The sequence below is a fragment of the Oncorhynchus gorbuscha genome, linkage group LG18, assembly GCF_021184085.1.
Source record: "Oncorhynchus gorbuscha isolate QuinsamMale2020 ecotype Even-year linkage group LG18, OgorEven_v1.0, whole genome shotgun sequence".
Classification (NCBI taxonomy): Eukaryota; Metazoa; Chordata; class Actinopteri; order Salmoniformes; family Salmonidae; genus Oncorhynchus; species Oncorhynchus gorbuscha.
The window spans coordinates 36,726,601-36,746,600 of NC_060190.1; the positions used below are offsets into that span (position 1 = coordinate 36,726,601).

Genomic DNA, 20,000 nt, shown 5'->3' on the forward strand with positions numbered 1-20,000 from the left:
TTTGCCCCACATTAACATCAAGAGTATCTCACAAACAGGCACGTATGCACACACGTCGTTGTAGGCTACACATATATTCACAAACAGCAACAAGTCCGCCCACACACACACACAAACACACACACACACACAAACACACACACACACACACACACACACACACACACACACACACACACACACACACACACACACACACACACACACACACACACACACACACACACACACACACACACACACACACACACACACACACACACACGCAGACTGATAAGATCATTGAGATTTAAAAAAGATTCACATGACTACAGCCTGCTTGCCAACAGTTATAAAGGCAGCAGCTGAGTGCCGAGTGCCAAGTCGGAGACAACACAATATTGTATCTGATAGCAGAAGGATATGAAGATCTAACGGTGACAACAGAGTCCCAAATGGCACCCTATTCCCTATGTAGTGTTTGAAATCCTTTTTTAAGGAAACATCACTGGTGAGTGAGTATACACCGCAGACTCGTTACTATCCAGTTACATACTAGGACAGGAGAGAAGAGTAGTGAACATACTGTTCTAGCTAGAGGAGATGGCATTTGCAACTACACTACTATGTTCAAGTCAAACTCAGTATTGTCTTGCTCATGAGATGTTGTAGGATCTTTTCTATGTGTCAACTGTTTCATATTTTGGAATTACTCACAACTCCCAATGGCCTTGATATTAACACTGGCACATTAAAACAAGTGAGCGGACCAGTCTCATTCTAGAGCAGACTAGCCCCCTCTAGTGTTGAATCAGCCCCACTTCGCTGTCCCTCTCTTGTCCCCCCACACCCACTGCAACACTACTGAAACAGACCCCAGCTCTACTTAAAGACCATGCAGAGAGAGAGAGAGAGAGAGAGAGAGAGAGAGAGAGAGAGAGAGAGAGAGAGAGAGAGAGAGAGAGAGAGAGAGAGAGAGAGAGAGAGAGAGAGAGAGAGAGAGAGAGAGAGAGAGAGAGAGAGAGAGAGAGAGAGAGAGAGAGAGAGAGGTGGCCCATGTCCCATTGTCTCAGAGAGAATATCAGCTGTAGATGTCCAGAGCAGAGCATAACAAGCGACGTATCAGTGTCATCTCATTTTTGAGACGGGACGCTGTGAGGAAAGTGAGGAAAGTGAACCAATACCACTACTTTGAAAGCTGAAAGCCATGTAGGACCGATAACAGTGTGTGGGGATTATGAATGAATGGGATCCTGGAGTGTGTGGTTGACTGTCATTCACAGCTCAAGCCTCTGGTTTTCATCCCCTCCTTTTAATCAGGGACTGATTCAGACCTGCTTACATGGGGCGTGTGGAATGAACTGCCAGGTAGAAACAAAAAACAGATGTGTTTCGGCCCTCCAAGACCGGAAGTGAACAGCCCTGTACAGATGTGTTTCGGCCCTCCAAGACCGGAAGTGAACAGCCCTGTACTAAAGCAATTTTTTGGACCACACACTGCCTTCATAAGAGTTAACCAACACTGCAAAATGTAGCCTACAAGCAACAAACTACTGCCAACATGCCGTCAACGTTGTCATTTACTGATGCCCTAAGTAGATGAACCTCTGGCGCACCAAACCTTAATCTAAATGAACTTTATTGATCAGCGATGTTAACATCAATGCAAATCCTCCCAGCAGTTAATGTGTTTCTGGAGGCAGCTTAGATGAAGTTCATAGACTAATGTGTCACTCAGTGCATTCACAAACTCAGTGAATGCTGTTCTCTACAGAGGGGAGAGACATACAAACACACACGCACACTTTTCTAATTACAAGGAGTAACTCAATCTCGTGTGTGTGTGTGTGTGTGTGTGTGCGTGCGTGCGTGTGTGTGTGTGTGTGATTGAGGGTAGAGTTCCTAAACTGCAGGCCCAACAGCATGCAGAGCTGTGTCAACACAGGGGTGGACTGGCTGGATTTCAGTACAGTACAGGAGTCAGCAATCTATCATGGTTTAGGTGGACTTCAAACACCAGTCTCTATAGATGTGTCCAAAAACGCAGTCAGGTTTACCAGATAATATCCTTTATGAAGTGTATTAATGCCACATGTGTAGTATTGACTGAACTATGTCAGATAATGAGCGATAGGAGCAAAAAGAACCACGCATAATGATTATTTTTGTAATAGAGAGGGGTAGCAACCTTAAATGAGCAACAGACCATTTGAAGACTATTTTTCTTGATGCCAAATAGAATGGAGAAGATTAGATCAGAAGATCTAGACTTTGCTTGTGATGTCAGTCTGTTAAAGTATACTGAATAACACGTTCTGTCAATACACCATAATTCAAGGACATTCATCAGTTGAGCAAGTCCAAATGTACAGTCTATTATATACAGCATGTCACCTCCTCCAGATCATGTCTGTCCGATGACCTCGCTTAGCATCTAGTGGAATCCTCCTCTAAACATCCTGACAGTCAGGCCACAGTTAAGCTGCCCTACCCTGACAGGGTCATGCCAGTCACACACGCACGCAGGCAGACACACACACATACACACACCAGCCAGAAACCCATTGCTTTAAAACCCATTCTTGTTTCGGCTAACATATGGCATTCTGCCTTGTTTAGCATTGAGGCCCAGTGATTCAGTATCCTCAAACACAACTTTGCCATTTGATTTGGGCACAGAAATGTGCTTAACAATGGTCAAGTTCATCCTCCTCGAAATCTAGAGGCCAGTTAGTCAGTGGGGCGGGAAGGCAGCATACCACCGAGACAAAGAGACTAGCTAATCTCTGACAAGCAGAGATGGATTAAGAGAGGGAGAAGGGTCAGGCCTGGGAATGTTTTAGACAAATCACTCCTTGGACCAACGCAGCTGGAGTTTGTCAACCTCCTCACAGAGCTAACAAGACAGTCCAAGATAAGATGACAGGGAGGCTGAGGAGGAGGGAAGCATCCTGACAAAACAGAACCATGAAGGAATGAACATTTACTGTTTTAACACATCCTATTCATCCCGCTAACTCACACGACCAGAGAAAATGAGAAAGGGCTCGTATAACGCTGGGACCGTGTTGGCTATCAACGAGACGTAATACAAAGCAGTGATAGGAGAAGGATTATTTGTCCGTCTATTACTTTTTCTGTGTGAAAGGCTAAGATCTATATAGATTCACAGATGAACTATACTGCTGGACTCAAAGGGGAGTTGTTTTAAAAATGTAGACATACCCCAAAGTAATTAGAGAGCCATAACCAATACCTAGTCATGCTTACACTATCATAAAGATTAAGATCTCACCTTTTTTTTGGTCAATTTTTGTTTATACATTGCTGAGGTGTAGCCACTTTTGAAGACACAAGCTCAAGAACAGAGTACAAAAATATGTTTTTCCCTATTCAACAAAATTGGGGGAAAAGTGCTTGAAATTCTTTTAAAATATAGTAACAATCAAATAATAAATTACTTACTATAATATTTCACATTTCTTATAGCTAAAATAAATATGATCATACTTAGTGACAGTACAAAACTAATGACAGAGTATTTTCTGCCCACTGTCTGCTGGCACGTTACAACTTCAGCTTTAAGCAGAACGTGGTCTTGTTTAAATTCAACATAATTATTTAGTCTTTTTTCAGGTTCTGAGAAAATCATAGCAAGACTGCTTTTGCTGCAATCTCTAGGGTCTCCCGATTCATATGCCGTATTGTAAGGGGAGCAGCGAGGTTCACAGGCAGTGAAAATCGATCCTTTGTCTGGATAGGCCAGAAAACGTGATGCGGTAGTCCCTATGCAAATGAGGTGTCAGGTTTCACGTTCTGCATCTCAGATAAGAGCAGAGAACGACGAGCGAAGCGGGACAACCAGCGCGTTCACAGAGTGCACAGCAATTGATGTCGCACCATTAACGGAATGCTCCGTACACAAAAATGTCGGTCGGAATTGGTCCAGAACCGCTCAAAGCCCCCAAAATAAGGGACTTAACATTTAAGAGGTTTTAAATATGCTTTTAATCTGTCAAATGTATCTGGCTCTGTGATACTGTATCTGAATAGAACGTACAACAAGAAGTCATCTGTTCTGTTGGTTGTCTGTCAAACCTAAACCATATGATCCCTCCATCCTCTAAACACCACATGACATTAAATCAGAAGGCTGCAAAGGAACATTGCAGATAATCTGCCTCCTCTTTAGCTCCCCGCCCTCTTCCTCTCGGTGACGAGGCTATCCGACTCCCTTCAATCTCTCCCATTTCCAATTATAGCCCTGTGTCAACATGGAGATGAGAGCGAGAAAGAGAGAAAGAAACCGATCTGGTTAAACAGCAGCTAGAGTGAGGAGGTAGGCATCTTCCATCTCAGATAAAAGAGGGGGAAACGGAGGAGAAGCTAGGGGGAAGCGGAGGAGAAGCTAGGGGGAAGCGGAGGAGAAGCGGAGGAGAGGATAGGGGGACCCGGAGGAGAGGCTGGCCCCTGGCCCTGGCCTTTAGTTATGGACAGGCAGCTATTCATTAAGTCAGGCTAATTAGTTTATAACGTCCCTGTTAGCAATAGAAGCTAACCACTAACATAAACCATACGCCTGCTGCACTGCCACTGATACACAGAGAACAAACACACTGATAACATGTGGAGCACTCAACTCATTGCTAACAACCCAGGAATGAGAACTGTGTTCATTGTGCTCATTACACAAACCACTCTGGTACAAAGACTATTCCCGGAGACATTAATGGCTTTGATATTTAGATGTTGCATGGGAGTCTATAATAGAGCTGCTTTGAGTCCGAGTTGAACTCAGGTTGTGGTAAATATCCTCAGTCAGAGGTTCCTTTTTTTTGGCCAATGTTCCAGAGCTGAATGCCTGGCTAACTAGCGTGAAGCATCTTTCCCTGATTACATTCACATAGAACTGGAGGAAATTGGCCCCCTCCATCATCTAAATGTGTAAACCTCCTGACCCAATGCGTTTCAGTGAGCGCTAAAACAAAGGAGTGATTTTGCGGGTCTCTTAGGAATTCCCCCGCTGTTAATTTTACAATTAGAAGCTTATCCAGCACAGCTTAGCTACTAGCGCCGACACAACCACACTAGCTAATCAGCTTGGTCACAGTGGCGAGGCTCTTAAACAAACGTGACCCACTTGTGTGTGTGTGTGTGTACATGCATGCAAGATTGTGTGTGGGTGCGTTATGGTGTGTGCGCCCGTGCATACGTGCGTGTGAGCATTTGCGACTTTCCTCTGGCGCTGGAGTCTGAATGAGTGGCAACTCACAGTGGAAACCTCATTCAAGGGGAACCCCAGTGGCTTAAGTAAATGAATGCTCTGAGCAAGCTTCTAATACTACACACGGACCTCACAAATCTATGTATTTATGACATAGATAATGTACATGGAGAGATGACCTTTCTAATCATATAGTAATGTACATATTGGCATATCAGCAATACACTCAAAACCTCAAAGCCTCCTCTTCAGCCGTCAAGTTTTCTGGCTCCTTGTTTGACCACCCACAGTCTCACAGTGAGCTCAGTGTATAACACGTCCTCTCCCAACCTCAGTCCCACAGTGAGCTCAGTGCATAACACGTCCTCTCCCAACCCCAGTCCCACAGTGAGCTCAGTGCATAACACGTCCTCTCCCAACCACAGTCTCACAGTGAGCTCAGTGCATAACACGTCCTCTCCCAACCCCAGTCCCACAGTGAGCTCAGTGCATAACACGTCCTCTCCCAACCCCAGTCCCACAGTGAGCTCAGTGCATAATACGTCCTCTCCCAACCCCAGTCTCACAGTGAGCTCAGTGCATAACACGTCCTCTCCCAACCCCAGTCTCACAGTGAGCTCAGTGCATAACACGTCCTCTCCCAACCCCAGTCTCACAGTGAGCTCAGTGCATAACACGTCCTCTCCCAACCCCAGTCTCACAGTGAGCTCAGTGCATAACACGTCCTCTCCCAACCCCAGTCCCACAGTGAGCTCAGTGCATAACACGTCCTCTCCCAACCCCAGTCCCACAGTGAGCTCAGTGCAGTGTCCCACAGTGAGCTCAGTGCATAACACGTCCTCTCCCAACCCCAGTCCCACAGTGAGCTCAGTGCATAACACGTCCTCTCCCAACCCCAGTCCCACAGTGAGCTCAGTGCATAGCACGTCCTCTCCCAACCCCAGTCCCACAGTGAGCTCAGTGCATAACACGTCCTCTCCCAACCCCAGTCCCACAGTGAGCTCAGTGCATAACACGTCCTCTCCCAACCCCAGTCTCACAATGAGCTCAGTGCATAACACGTCCTCTCCCAACCCCAGTCTCACAATGAGCTCAGTGCATAACACGTCCTCTCCCAACCCCAGTCTCACAGTGAGCTCAGTGCATAACACGTCCTCTCCCAACCCCAGTCCCAGGTCTCCAGGAGGGATTCAACAGCATACCGTTTCACAACAGCATACCAGCATTGACTGAGGCCAATGCTATCTACGACATCAGAACAACATACAGTCTCACTGAAGTTCTTACTACGATCAAAATCAAGTTTCTAGAATGCACTCTCGGAAGAAAATAAATCCTGACAGAAGTCGAGAGGGCCTGGCACTATAAGGTTGTGCTGCATTTTTATCAAAATTATTGCGTTATTGACATAGTACTCTAGATACCCCGATTCATGTTGTTTAGTTCAAAATAATACAATTTAACAATTGCTGGCACCATTCAAACCGATGAGGGTTTGGTACTTTAAAACCAATTATTTCAGAATCCTCATTTTGCAGATAGAACCCTATAGTCCCAAAACTCTCAAAGAGCTGGATTATTTTGATCCCATTCCCGGTTTTACAGAGGGAAGATTCCCGTTAAGCACACATTCCAGCTACGAAGGGGCGTTGCCGGTACATTCCAGCTGCAGAGGGACCATGCCGGAACATTCCAGGCCATAAAATCCCCCATCCATCTCTCTATCCCTGACTCTGTCTTCACTCTCTCTCTCCACCGGCACACTCAGACTCTCGTTAACTCCACAGACGAGAATACCGAGGCACAACGCCAGAGAGAAAGCCCCACACGGCACGTACACAGACTACATACTACTGTAGAGGGACAAAGGTGTGTGTGTGTGTGTGTGTGTGTGTGTGTGTGTGTGTGTGTGTGTGTGTGTGTGTGTGTGTGTGTGTGTGTGTGTGTGTGTGTGTGTGTGTGTGTGTGTGTGTGTGTGTGTGTGTGTGTGTGTGTGTGTGTGTGTGTGTGTGTGTGTGTGTGTGTGTGTGTGTGTGTGTGTGTGTGTGTGTGTGTGTGTGTGTGTGTGTGTGTGTGTGTGTGTGTGTGTGTGTGTGTTTGCATTCTTCCACTTGCTCAGGTGAATGTCCTCTCTGAACTCTCAGGTGAGATTTGAACCGGAAGTGACACCTGATCATGTGACAGCTTCCTGCTCACCTGTTCACCTGTCAACAAATCCTTCAAACAGTCCCAGGCAGAGCGCTGACCCATAGTGGAGAAGGAAGGTAGTTGTCTGACTTTCAGTAGCACCAGATGCTACTACCTGCTCCTGTTCCCTTCCACTGTATGTTGCATTTGGCTCAGAGAATCAAACGCCATACTTGCCCTGAACTGGTTGAGAGAAGGATGGGTCCCACCTATAGAATCTGGTCCTTTTCTATGTTTCTCACAGTTCTCTGCCTATATGTTTTGTACTGTACCATTGTTGTGTTTGGCCTCACTTTGAAGGAAACAGGCATGGGCCCTTTGTTAGTCATAGAGTGATACATGACTTGAGGCACAGTGCAAATAGAGCTGAATTCAAATGAATTCCTGGTTTCACTTGAGGAAGTGAAAAGTCTGTCACCCTTTCCTCTAAGCTTTATCTTTATCACATGCTTCCCTTACTTCTCTCTCTCTCCCTCTCCCCCTCACTCTCCCTCCCTCTCTCCTGCTCTTTATCTCTCTCTCAGTTTGAACTAGAGGAATTCCTCCAGGAAAAACAGGCCAGTCTCCTCTCTCTGTTTGCCAAGAAAACGTCCCGGTGGAAGAGAGACTCCCTCTCTCATCTCTGACAACTCAGCTTCCCATCATCAACCCTTCCCTAGAGCCCTCATCCTCTCCTCTCACCCACTCCTCTAAAATACTCTCACCCTTCATAGTGCATATTCACTGTTTTGCAATGTACAGTAGCCTCAGGAGCACTCTGTGGGTTAGCACCATGGTGTAGACGGAGGACAGCTAGCTTCTGTCCTCCTCTGGGTACATTGACTTCAATACCATACCTAGAAGGCTCATGGTTGTCACCCCCTTCCATAGACTTACACAGTAATTATGACAACTTCCGAAGGATGTCCTCCGACCTATCAGAGCTCTTGCAGCATGAACTGACATGTTGTCCACCCAAACAAAGGATCAGAGAATTCATCTAGCTATATGCAGGCAAGAGTGTGCAAGGTGGTATTGAACGTGTCACAGTCTGTCACCTTGATTACTCAAAATGTTCTCGACCTGAGCACCTACGGTGTAAACTTCATTCATTGGCTAGGTTGCAACAACTTCATGACGGGTACAGGGAAAATTCTAGTATCATGTAGTAAGCCTAAACCTATCAATGTTACATTGAACTGGGTGAATGGAATATGAATGGCAGTCATTCAACACGCTGTAATACAAACAAAAATAATCATCCTCCCTCATCTTAAACGGCACAGACCGCGACTGGTGTGAGTGTGTCTGTGCACGTCTGTGCCTCCGTGTTGTGCATAGGTTCACAGCAGGTTCAGTTCAGGCAGCAGTCCTTCCCTTGACCTTTGAACCCAGCCACAAAAACAAGAGGTCAGGGAGAATAACTATCTTATCACCCTCAGTAACATCACTAGTCAGTCTCACAGGGGGTAGATCTCCAGGAAAGACCAATAGATCAATGATTCTTGGTACTGAAGCCCATTGGAACTCAATAAATGCCATTGACTGGCCACTTTATTACTGTAAAATCTCCATACAGATGACTTAGTCCAGCCGTACTCAACAGGCAGACTGGCGGTCTGGATCCAGAACCAGAAACGCGTCCCGACCAAAAAACAGTTTGTAGTTTATCGCAGTTGCAATGCCTGGTTTATGGGTTCAGTATGAAAGGGATCGGTATGAAAATGTATGCACTGTACGGTAAGTTGCTCTGGATAAGTGTCTACAAAATAAACAACGCGATCAGCCCTTTGAACGGCCATTCAAACCTACCCCCCTATTCCCTATGGGTGGTGATCAAAAGTAGTACCCTATATCACGTTACATTGGGGACACAGATTCTACCATGATATCTGCTGATATGAAGGCCAGAGCAGGTATAGCAAAGGAAACCTTGAACAGAACAGCTCGATAGGAGGCAAGTTCACAATCACCTGGTCAACTATTAACACGGTCTGCCACTCACTACCTGGTTTATCATAGATGCATACCCACACACCTCTCTCTCATTGAGTCCACGTGGTCTCCTCTATCGTGGCTACAGTTGCGTCACAAACAGATACAGTTTGTTTTGTCTGTGTGTGCATCCGCGACATGTGAGTGTGCACAGGTATGCAATGTAAGAATCTTCATGACTGTACATGGCCGGGTGATTAGGGGTTTACATGTGTTTATGTCAGTGGTGGCTGGCGGGTCGGCGATAAAGGAGAACAGGCTCATTGTAATGACTGGGATGGAATAAATTAAATGGTGTAATAATTGTCTTGAGTATCTTTCCATCCATTCCAGTACCACCGTTACGATGAGCCTGTCCTCCTAAACCTACGCTCTCCAGCCTCCTCTATGACGGTGCCCCGTTGAAAGTCACTGAGCTCTTCAGTAAGGCCATTCTACTGCCAACGTTTGTCGATGGAGACTGCATGGATGTGTGCTCAATTTAATACACCTGTCAGCAACTGGTGTGGCTGAAATAGCCAAATCCACCAATTTGAAGGGGTGTCCACATACTTTTGTATATATAGTGCAAGAGCAGAATGAAGACTGACCTACCTCACTGCTGACTCCTCCATGATCCCCCTCCTTTCTCTCTTGAACTCTCTCAGTAGATTCTCAGTCTAATGCCCCTATCTCGCAGTCTGGAAATGCAGTCTGCTCTGCCCTCTCTCGTTCCACTATTTTCTCTTCTCCCTCTCTCCTCTCTTTCTCTTATTACCCTCTCACTTAATCTACCCTCCCCTCTCACTTACACTACCCTCCCCTCTCACTTACTCTACTCTCCCCTCTCACTTACTCTACCCTCCCCTCTCACTTACTCTACTCTCCTCTCACTTACTCTACCCTCCCCTCTCACTTACACTACCCTCCCTCTCACTTACTCTACTCTCCCCTCTCACTTACTCTACCCTCCCCTCTCACTTACACTACCCTCCCCTCTCACTTACTCTACTCTCCCCTCTCACTTACTCTACCCTCCCCTCTCACTCTATCACTCGCTTACTCCCCTCTCACTATTTAACTCTCAATGTCCTCCACCTTCCCACTTTCTCTCCCTCTCTTTTCTCATCTCTCTCTCTCGCTCTCTCCACTCCCTCTCCCTCTCCCTCTCCCTCTCCCTCTCACTCTCACTCTCTTTCTCTCTCGCTCTCTCCCTCTCTGCAGACAGTTGACTCAGAGCCAGGGTCCAGAGGCCGGTATGAGTGGAATTTAAACAGGGCAGAGAGCAGAAACAATCGTTCCTTTGCGGCTAATATCTTTTTTCTTTCTCCCTGAGCTGAACTCGTGCACACACATGGGTTATATTCCCTACACAGCTACGGCAAGGTGCTGTATTTAAGCACAACGCTCATGCCCATCTTTCTCTCTGTCTGCTCCCTCCATCCGTTCGGCCCTGTCTGCTCCCTCACTCCCCTGCCTCTCCTCTGCCTGTCCAATCATTAACTCTTGTCAGAGGCAGTGACAGCGGCCAGCTTAACCCCCCCCACCCCCACCTCTCACTCTATCTGTTGCGCCAAACACTCAACCCGACCCCAAGGCCACCCCTAATCAAGTAACCTTCACAGCCAAGGCAAGGTACACACACACAGACACACACACACACACACATGCATATTATCCATGTGGGACTGCGCTGATGAGCTACTGAATGTTACATATTGGGAAAATACTCAACTCTGAAGGACTCTGAAGACTTTGTTGAATCTCAAATGCTTGGTCAAAAGCTAAAAGTAGAAGTGATAAAATCATATGACCCACACATTGAGGTTTGTGTATTCCAAAAGTCCTTGGAAGGTCCCAGACAGGGAGACAGACAGACAGACAGACCCGACAGACACAACCTTGATGCATTACAGATGCCCCTCTCTACTGTTTCACACTTCCCATCTATCTTTCTATTTCTTTTCCACCTCCTTCCTTCTTTTCATCTATCGTTCCACTCCTTCTGTTCCAGCTCTGTCTTCCTTTCCAGCTGTGCTACGTCAGTCTCAACCCTCCTTCCCGCCTTCCCTTCGTCTTTGCATTAGGGAGGCCTTGGAGAATCAACAGCTTAACCACACCTGTCTCAGCAAGGCTTCTTGAGTCTGATGCTACATGGCGTTCACACTATAATGGCTTGTGCAACATAACTGGTTGGAAGGTAATGCACTCGACTGGAGCTCTACATTGCTTTGCGCTGTGAGTGGCCAGTTTAGTCACAGCTTAATTAAGTCACTGATTCCGGTTGGTTCTGATTGGTTCCGGCCCAGTAATACTAAGCTGTGGCAAGAAACATGAATGTGGTCACTCGCAGCACACAACAATGTAGCGCTCCAGTCGAGCGCATGACCTTCTATCTCAACAGCCTGGAGATACGGTCTCCGCTTGTCATTCCCGCTATACAAACTCTTCCTCAGCCTCACTGTGGTCTCTCTGATAGTCCAGGCCACACTAGTCGGATGGAAGTTGGCTTGGTATGGTTCTGTTTTTTTTTCTTTACACAGTTCTCTAAGAGCCCCTCACACACAAAGACTCAGCTGTACTCGTGGAGACGGTTTCTCATTGATACCGCCCATTTTCCAACCTCCGCTATCTCCCCGGGCAGAATGTATAGTGTGTAGCCTCTGTTGTGTCCTCCTTCATTCATACGCCAGGGAGGGACGCTGCCAAATGAGAGCAGGCTACGATGTTATCTTCAACGCGAGGTAGGGGAGGAGAGATTTACAAGGTTTGTTTATGTGAGGCATGGCAGAAAGCCAAAATAACACCAGGTTTACTGTGAGTGTCTATAATTCTGCCATATATGAGCAAATGCGATGGCAGGCACAGCATTCCGTTGGTAGTACAGGATCTTTGCCTATTGGCTGCAAATATAACTGCACATATCTTTGGCATACCCCTCCCCTCCCCTCCCCCCCTCTCTTCTTAAAACATCCCTTAAGAAACACTCTTAAAGCATATTCAACGGCGGGACCCATATCAACAGTCCATCAGCAGATCATTAAGGAGACATGAATTTCTCAACCAGGGCTGCAAGTTGTCGAATCCATTTGTTGTCTTGCTTGCTGGGAGTGTTAGCTGTTGTCTATCTCTAAGTGCACATTCCCTGGACCAGAGCTAGCAAACACTATGTCAAGCAAGCCACTTTTATTCAACGTTCACTATTAGACAGGCCTCCTAGCATTTGCTTGGCGAACTATACCGTACAGCAATGGTCCGAAAGCGACTGTGTATCACAATGGAACACAACTTCTGCGAATCCATCTCAAATGCCTTGGAGCTAAAACACACTTGATCCACGAGGAGTGGTAGGAACGTTGAAAAAGAGTATCAGGCCTATCTGAACCGGGTGAACGATGCAACAGTGCAGATGGACAGTCTCCGCTGACCTGATTAAAAATGTCCCTACTGTTCATTGTCCCCATAGACGTATGTACAGCATGCACACACACGTGCACGTGCACGGACACACACACCCACCCACCCACTCACACGTACACACCGGTGTTGCAACAGTGACTCCATCAATAGCCAGACTGTAGACTTGGAACACTTCACTCTCATTCTAAACATATTACTTTATTTGGATTCACAATGACACAACGGGCCTTATTTGTCAGCCTTTTACCACACAAGAACCGAATCTCCATATGGATGCTTGGCCTCGTGAACCTTCACCGGTCAGTGACCCGACTTCAAATCAACTTAAGTAAGAATGTTTTGCGAGCTGTTTTGATACACACGCACACATACACACACAAACAAACACACGCACACATACACACACAAACAAACACACGCACACATACATGCACAAACACACATACCTAAACCTTGATTTATGACAGTCTGACCACACCACAGCCTGAGGTCTCTCTCTCTCTTTCTATTCTTCCTTCCTCTCTCCCTCCCTCTCCTTTGGGATTCAACGGCACCCAGAGAGCCACAAATCTCCTGCTTTTCTCTTTCTTTCCTTTTTCCGTCCTCTCCCACCTTCTCCCCTTCCCCCTTTTCCCCCTCTCCCCTTTTCCCCTTTTCCCCCTCTCCCCTTTTCCCCTTTTCCCCCTCTCCCTTTTCCCCTTTTCCCCCTCTCCCCTTTTCCCCTTTTCCCCCTCTCCCCTTTTCCCCTTTTCCCCCTCTCCCCCCTTTTCCCCTTTTCCCCCTCTCCCCTTTTCCCCTTTTCCCCCTCTCCCCTTTTCCCCTTTTCCCCCTCTCCCCTTTTCCCCTTTTCCCCCTCTCCCCTTTTCCCCTTTTCCCCTTCTCCCCTTTTCCCCCTCAGTGGTAGGGAGGCCCCCTCTCCCCCTTTCCCCCTCTCCCCTTCTCCCCCTCTCCCCTTCTCCCCTTCTCCCCCCCTCCCCCAGACGGGAGATTCCCCCTCTCCCCCTCTCCCCCTCCCCCTCTCCCCCTCCCCCTCTCCCCTCTCCCCTTCTCCCCCTCTCCCCTTCTCCCCCTCTCCCCCTCTCCCCCTCTCTCCTTTTCCCCCTCTCCCCCTCCCCCCTCTCCCCGGCCAATTATGACATTCCAGGGCCCCGTCCTTTTGTTTCTCTGCCGACCATTAGGTGTTAAATTAGTGCTAATCTGTAGAGCAACACAACCGCAAGGCAAACGTGTGTCCCCTCACTGTGTGGGTTTCAGACAGTCACGGGGTGTCCGTAATTACGCACACACACAAATGCACACACACAAATGCACACACACACATACACCCGCTGCGTTCTCTCATTAAGCCTCGAGGGGGCTCAAGGCTTTTTACAGTGTAAAATGAAGGTTCTGATACAGGTGTAATATATTAAGCACGGTCTATCTCACCGTGGCTTGTGATAACTACCTGACTGCAGGACATGCTGAAGGCCTATATTATGTTTAAAGGAAGAAGAGGGAGTACGGGTGGAGGTGGAGGGAGGAGAAGGCGAGGGAGGGAAGGAGGGAGGGGTCATCCCCTCCTGTTGAGTGTGGAACAGGTAGAGACAGGTTTCTGGAACTACAGGAATGTGTAGTCATCTCAACTTCATACAGCTGGAGACGGCGGTCCCTCTGATCACACACACAGAGACGGAAACACACACACGGAAACGCACACACACACACAGATGCATATCACTGCTGTAAGAGAGTAGCTCGGGTAAGGTGTGCATAATGCTACAACACCATGTGACTCCTCCGGCGTGTGTATGTGAGTTCTTTTCTCTCCTCTGAGAGGTAGACCACGTACACCCAGTCGCCACAACACCGACCATGTCGCTGAGACATCGTAACCCAGTCAGAAGCTGACGTTGAATTTGGTTGTCATCACCCACTTATTCCACAGCCACAGACCATCATGTTGTAACAAAAGACCTGTCCTCTCCAGTCCTGTGCCTCATCTTCCTGGTGTTCAACATCTAAAACACACACACACACACACACAAACTACCCCCTCTCCTCTAAACTCCTCCCCCTTCTTATTATCTGTTTCAACTCTATTATCCTTCACTCCACCTTCCCTTTATCCTCCTCCTCTCATCCTCCTCTCCATCCCTGTCTCCCTAGAGACAGACAGACTGGGACTGGCCATAACAGGTTGCTGCTGGCCTAATGTGTGACTCACCACACAGCAATGAGCGGTGAGCTCTGTCTGTCTATTCAATCATCCCTCTTTTCCTCTCTTTCTTCTTCTCTTTGTGGACCTGCAGGCGTTGACACTTTAGCGTTAGACTCATAATTACACTAATAGGTGTGAGATAGAGGGGGGGGTCCGATGACACACACACACACACACACACACACACACACACACACACACACACACACACACACACACACACACACACACACACACACACACGCACAAACTCACACACACACAAGCACACTGTATTCTAGGCTCTAATTAGTGCAGGGTGGGGCAGGGTTCTGCGTGGTAATCGGTAATCATAACTCGGTTTAGGTCTGAGGACGTTCTTAGTGTGTGGTTCTCAGAGGGCAGTTAAGACAACCAGCAGTGCTCTTATATAGCCTAGCTGATGTTTTTAGTACTGTAATTGAAATGAAATCATCCCACAGTCTGCAGCTCTTTGGTTTAGTTCTTTCCCACACCATAACCACTTAACCGTAGCCACATCCGCCTACCCACTCTTAACCTCCTAAAGCCTGTGACCCAACAAATAAACAAAACAGGTCTTTAGTAACAACGCACATGTGGCCAGCAGGGACCACTAGTGGGCCCTGAATTCAGTTTGGGAAGCCCTGTTTTAAAAGGTTCTATGGGGGAGGTGTGGGAAGGTTAGATCTGACCTGGGATGCATCCCAAATGGCAACAGACTCCGTCCTTTCGACCACTCTAAATTTCTCTAGGAAACTATTTTCCACCTTCTCCTCCCTATTTAATCTTCCACCCTCTCCCTCCTCCCCTCTCTGCCGACGACTTTGTCAACCACTTTTGGAAGAAAAAAAGGTTGACGACATCCGCTACTCATTCACTCAGCGTATTGAGTCCACTGGTCTCATTCACATGGAACTAGCATACGACCTTGACCTCTTTCTCCCCTCTCTCTCCAGATGACATCCTGTGACTAGTGAGGTCTGGCCGCCTGACAACCTGCCTGCTCGACCCCATCCCTTCCTCCCTTCTCCAGAACATCTCTGGAGACCTTCTCCCATTCCTCACTTCCCTCAACTCATCCCTGACCACTGGCTGCGTCCCCTCTGAATCAAAAAGGCCCAAATTGCTCTCCTCCTCAAGAAACTAACACCGGACTCAACTGATGGCAAAACCTATAGACCTGTATCCCTTCTTTCTTTTCTTTCTAAAACACTGTATCTGCTGTATCTGATCAACTTTCTCGTTATCCCTCTAGGAACAATCTTCTTGACCCAAACCAGTCAGGCTTCAAGACGGGTCACTCGTCCGACTCTGCTCTTTTCTGTGTCACAGAAGCTCTCCGCACTGCCAAAGCTGACTCTCTCCTCTGTTTTCATCCTCCTAGATCTATCCGCTGCCTTTGACACCGTGAACCATCAGATCCAGCTCTCCACCTTCTCAGAGCTGGGCATCTTAGGCCCTGAACACTCTTGGATTGCAACCTACCTGGCAGGCTGCTCCTACCAGGTGACGTGGAGAGAATCTGTGACTGCACCACATGCTCTGACTGCTGGTGTCCCCCAGGGCTCAGTTCTAGGCCCTCTCCTCTTCTCTCTATACACCAAGTCACTCCTCTCAATCATATCCATGGTCTCCCCTATCATTGCTATGCGGATGACAGTCAACTACTCTTCTCCTTCCCCCCTTCTGACACCCAGGTGGCTACATGCATCCCTGCGTGCCTGGTAGATATCTCAATGTGGCTGTCAGCCCACCACCTCAAGCTCAACCTTGACAAGACGGAATTCAAAGACCTCTCCATCACGGTTGACAACTCCACAGTGTCATCCTCCCAGAGTGCAAAGAACCTTGGCATGACCCTGGACAACACCCTTTCATTCTCTCTTGCAGTTTGATGCTCTACAACATCCGTAGAGTGCGACCCTACCACACACAGGAAGTGGTGGAGATCCTAATCCAGGCACTTGTCCTCTCCCGTCTGGACTACTGCAACTCGCTGTTGGCAGGACTCCTCGCATGTACCATCAAACCCCTGCAACGTATCCAGAACACTGCAGCCCACCTGGTTTTTCACCTTCCCAAGTTCTGTCATGTCACCCCGCTCCTCCGCACACTCCACTGGCTTCCAGTTGAAGTGCGCATCCACTACAAGACCGTGGTGCTTACATACGGAACAGCAAGAACACTCTGTTCTACCACCTCAGGTGTCTTAGCCCTCCCACTACTACGGGAGGGCAGCTCTCGCTCAGCCCAGTCCATGTTCTTCTCTGTCCTGGCACCCCAATAGTGGAACCAGCTTCCCCCTGAAGCTAGGACAGCAGAGTCCCTGCCCATCTTCCGAAAGCATCTGAAACCCTACCTCTTCAAACAGTATCTTAAATAATACTCCTCTTCACATCGAACCCCGCACCCCCCAAAAATTTTTAAATACAGTACCAGTCAAAAGTTTGGACACACCTGCTCATTCAAGGGTTTTTCTTTATTTTTACTATTTTCTACATTGTATAATAATAGTGAAGACACCAAAACTATGAAAAAACACATATGGAATCACGTAGTCACCAGAAAAGTGTTAAACAAATCAAAAAAATATTTTATATTTGAGATTCTTCAAAGTAGGCCCCCTTTGTCTTGATGACAGCTTTGAACACTTTTTGCATTATCTCAATCAGTATCACTTGGAATGCTTTTCAAAAAGTCTGGAATGAGTTCCCATATACAGTATGCTGAGCACTTGTTGTGAAAGGACAACTCATCCCAAACCATCTCAATTGGGTTGAGGTCGGGTTATTGTGGAGGTCAGGTCATCTGATACAGCACCCCATCACTCTCCTTCTTGGTCAAATATCCCTTACACAGCCGGGAGGTGTATTGGGTCATTGTACTGTTGAAAAACAAATGATAGTCCCACTAAGCTCAAACCACATGGGGTAGCATATCGCTGCAGAATGCTGTAGTAGCCATGCTAGTTAAGTGCACCTTGAATTCTAAATAAATCACTGACAGTGTCAACAGCAAAGCACCCCACACCATTATACATCCTCCTCCATGCTTCACGGTGGGAACCACACATGCGGAGATCTTCCGTTCACCTACTCTGCGTCTCACAAAGACACGGCGGTTGGAACCAAAAATCTCAAATTTGGACTCATCAGACCAAAGGACAGATTTCCACCAGTCTAATATCAATTTCTTGTGTTTCTTGGCTAAAGCAAGTGTCCTATTATTATTGATGTCCTTTAGTAGTGGTTCTTTGCAGCAATTTGACCATGAAGGCCTGATTCACACAGTCTCCTCTGAACAGTTGATGCTGAGATGTGTCTGTTACTTGAACTCTGTGAAGCATTTATTTGGACTGCAATTTCTGAGGCTGGTAACTCCCATGAACTTATCCTCTGCAGCAGAGGTAACTCTGGGTCTTCCTTTCCTGTGATGGTTCTTATGAGAGCCAGTTTCATCATAACGCTTGAGGGTCTTTGCGACTGCACTTCAAAGTTCGTGACATTTTACAGATTGACTGACCTTCATGTCTTAAAGTAACGATGGACTGCCGTTTCTCTTTGCTTATTTGAGCTGTTATTGGCATAAGATGGACTTGGTATTTTACCAAATAGGGCTATCTTCTGTATACCACCCCTACCTTGTCACAACACAAATGATTGGCTCCAACGCATTAAGGAAAGAAATTCCACAAATTCACTTTTACCGAGGCACACCTGTTAATTAAAGTACATTCCAGAGGACTACCTCATGAAGCTGATTGAGAGAATGCCAAGAGTGTGCAAAGCTGTCATCAAGTCAAAGGGTGGCTACTTTGAAGAATCTCAAGTATAAAACACTTTACTCTCTTTCTATGTACTTTATACGCCTGTGATATGTGTTTGTCGCTATCTTTGTCGCTATCTTAAGATGAATGTAAGTCATTCTGGATGAGAGCATCTGCTAAATGACTAAATGTAAATGGTACCCTATTCGCTACTTTTTACCAGGGCCCATTCTCTCTACCGCGCTGCTTTCTTTGTTTGGTTCGACCACTCAATCACTATGGGCTGAACCACCAGGGCTTTGGATGAACACACGGGCAGCACATGATGCCAAGAGCTCTTTTTATGGTGATAAACCAGCCAGGACACCCAGGACATCAGCATTCGATGTCCATCCATGTCTGAGGACGTTGGGAGATGAGGTGGGAACCGGCCACTAGGGGCAACAGTGTTACCTTCAAGTAGGTTTCTTTTTGGCATTGTGGACGGGGACTTTGGACAGGAGTCAGCATCTGCCTCTGATTCCAAAGGTCGCAGATTCTAATCCAGCGATAGAAAGTTGTTTCAGTTCAGTTATGGCAAACATTTTCCATCACCTTAACCATTTGGAGTTAATGACTAACCTTCAAATTCGGAGTTAATGCCTAAACTTAACCTTAAACGCTTCTAAATTTGACGTTTGCAACAACTTTGAGAAACATGGATGAACGTCTAATTCTGATGTGAGACTGTGAGGTCTGGTTGGATGAACACAGCAATAAGTAAAGTGGTTCTATCTAAAGAAAGACAGGGTCTGGCCCCAGTGGGGGGTTGTTGCCTGTTCCCCTCTCCAAATAATCTGGAAATCTGCCTGAGCAGCAGAAGATTCTTCCCGAAAATCACGGTATAAATTGGTCTTTCAGGAGCTGGCAGTGGAACAGGAAATGGTGCCCTCATGGCGGGCATTCTCTCTCGCATGCACGCACGCACGCACGCACACGCACGCACACACACACACACACACACACACACACACACACACACACACACACACACACACACACACACACACACACACACACACACACACACACACACACACACACACACACACACACACACACACACACACACACACACACACACACAGAAATGCACACATGCCCATAAAAACACACACACATACACAGACACACCGAGAGAAGGCCTCTATTCATTGGGTACATTGGGTTCTTCTCCACTCTGTTATCCATCACCTACCAGGTCCTAGGTCTTTGTCTGTCTGTCCTAACCT

General features: G+C 47.2%; 1 protein-coding gene across 4 annotated transcripts in view; it reads right to left on the minus strand.

Moving 5' to 3' along the window:
* LOC124002453 (pleckstrin homology domain-containing family A member 6-like) overlaps positions 1–20,000 on the minus strand; it is a 137,154-nt gene that overhangs the window by 113,997 nt on the left and 3,157 nt on the right. The window contains exon 1 of one of the 4 annotated variants that reach the window (XM_046309850.1): positions 9,959–10,101. The exons of 2 other annotated variants lie outside the window; for them this stretch is intronic. The gene's annotated coding sequence lies outside the window, so the exon portion shown is untranslated. Of the gene's footprint in view, positions 1–9,954; positions 10,102–20,000 lie in introns of those variants that run through there. One more of the 4 variants, XM_046309852.1, reaches the window with a different exon arrangement.